Below are 2736 nucleotides of genomic sequence, written 5' to 3'. Positions count from 1 at the left end.
GGTTAGTTTCTTGCCCCGTGTGTGTGTGCATTATTTGGGCCTAGCCCAATGACGCTTGGGAAACGTGTATGGCCCAGGCCCAGGGGCTCCTGTCGGTGTATAAAACATGGGAATTTACACCATGAGTTATGCACAGACGGTGGCAGCTTGCCTGCTGGCCAAGGCTTGCCGAATACTGCCAAGACCAAGATTCAAGGCCCAGTTGCAGAAGCTACTGGGAGAAGATCAAGACAAAGCACCAAGATCAACACCGAAGACAACTGAGGGAGTCCTAGACTAAGGGGTCCTCGGGCTGTAGTCCTATCTCTTATGGGCCGGACAGGTGGGATGCTCTGCGACTACTAGAAGACCAAGCTATAAGGCGACTCCGTGTCCGAACAGGAAACCGTCAAAGCCTTGGTGTGTCCTCCAAGTCAAGAAGGAAGAATCGGCATGTTTATTCCCTGATGGCAACCGACCATGTGTAACCCTAGGTACCCCTAGTGTCTATATAATCCAGAGGGTTTAGTCTGTAGAGGCTAGAAGAAGAACCCTCATCCTACTCACCTAGGGTTTAGTTCATCTGATCTCGTGGTGGATCGACTCTGTAGACATCATATACACATCAGTACAGTGAAGCAATGCAAGACGTAGGGTTTTACCTCTTCAAGAGGGCCCAAACCTAGGTAAATATTGTCCATGTGTTCTCCTATTCCCCATTGATCTAAGATCCACAGCTCGGGACCCCCTACCCGAGATCCGCCGATTTTGACACCAACATTGGTGCTTTCATTGAGAGTTTTGTTGTGCGATCACAAAAGGATCGATGGCTCGCCTAGTCATCGGAGATGGCATCCGCACCGGTGACATCTTTGTTCCCGGCTAGCTCTTCACGTTCAACGGCATTGTTCTACACGCCAACCCGGCCGGTCACCTCGACCAGGTCGACCGTTTTGCCCCTGAGCATCAAATCTGGTTTGGCAACCTGGAGTACATCGCCAAAGCTCGGAGTGATCTGATCTTCACCAGGTTCTCAACCTCGTTTGAGGATCCCAAAAACCCTGAGGCTTCGTCCTCGGATTTTCTTTCTGACCCTATCTCCGGGTCGGCCCTTACCTCGGATCCGGCTTCAAGCCAGGAGATGACTTTGGAGCCTGAAGACTAGGAGTCAACCCTGGCCGGATGCGCCCCTTACACTACCACACCGGAGATTGACTCCGAAGAAATCCCGGACATCGATCCGGCTAGTCTCTCCCTATTACACGAGCTGCTAGATCAGATCCAGACAATGAGCATCACAGGCACCCCTCCCTCGATCTACAATCAGATTGGTCCTGATGCAGATAGTGGGGATTTTTTTGTCCCACCCACCACCCACTTGGTAGCCACTGTCCAAGATTTAACCGACATGCCGGACTACACTTCTGAGGAGGACGGCGACATGGATGAAGATGTCGATGCCATGGCCTATACTGCTACTGCCCCTCCCATCGCCGATCGGTGGACAACCACCTCCACCTATGACGTCTATATGGTCGACACCCCTAACGATAAGGGCGATGGCACCACTGGGAAGAACGGCGATGGCACCCTCAGAAAGGATGGTGATAAGCCCGACGAGGAGCAGCCCAAACGCCGACGTCAGCGCAGACGATCCATGGGGTGCAAGGGAAGGGAAAGCAACACATGCACTTCAGAAAGTGATACCCCGGACAATTTGGAAGACCTCGGCGACCCCGTTGCCCCCGAACAACAGCTCGATGACTCGGAGGGGCATGAGGATCAGTATAATCCCGAGGACCTCAATGACTCTGAGGACAATAACTACCTTCCTCTCTCTGAAGAAGAGGTTAGCCTCGGAGCCAAGGATTTCATCATCCTCGAGGACTAGCTGGACCATGAATGATTCAAGCAACAACTTATAGCCACTGCCCGAAGCCTAAAGAAGAAGCAGAAGTAGCTAAAGGCCGAACAAGATACCCTCAGTGATAGATGGATGAGAGTCCTAGCAGCTGAAGAGGGGTACGACAATGAGCGGTAGGATCAAAACAAAAGCTACCCACACCGATGTTCGCTACCTCAGTTCGACGACGAGGCCCTGGAGCCCGCACCCCCAAACGCACTTAGAACAACCAGCCAGAATGCCTCCCTCGAGCACGGGACATGACGGCTGGAGAGGCCGAAAATCTACTTGCACTCCTTCGACGGAGAGGCAAGGAACCAATGCAGCCTGAAGATCCGTATGACCTACAACACGACCTCACCACTAGAGCAGGTCAGACAAGATCCATCTATGGATCTAGAGGGTACGCCCCCCTGGACGGGACAGATACCCAGCTTGGCGCAACCGAAATGATAGAGCTCGAGAGAAGCACCGGGCATAGATGGTAGCCGATCTCCGGTGCGACGTAGCCCGGGTCAGGGGCGCCGCTCACCCAATGTGCTTTACAGATGAGGTGATGCAGCATTAGTTCCCCAAAGGGTTCCAACTCATAAATATCAAACAATACGACGGGACAACATACCCAACCATATGGATCGAAGACTTCCTTCTCCACATTCGCATGGCCCGGAGACGACCTCCATGCCATCAAATATCTACCACTCAAGCTCAAAGGACTAGCCAGGCATTGGTTGAATAGCCTCCCCGAAAACTCCATTGGGAGTTGGGAAGAGCTCGAGGATGCTTTCCGAGCTAACTTTCAAGGCACCTATGTTCGGCCTCTGGATGCCGATGACCCGAGCCACGTGGTCCAA

Source organism: Triticum urartu, chromosome 7A (assembly GCF_056163025.1).
Source record: "Triticum urartu cultivar PI428250 chromosome 7A, HENAU_Tu73, whole genome shotgun sequence".
Taxonomy (NCBI): Eukaryota; Viridiplantae; Streptophyta; class Magnoliopsida; order Poales; family Poaceae; genus Triticum; species Triticum urartu.
The sequence above is the reverse complement of the archived record's forward strand: the minus strand, read 5'-3'. Positions refer to the sequence as shown.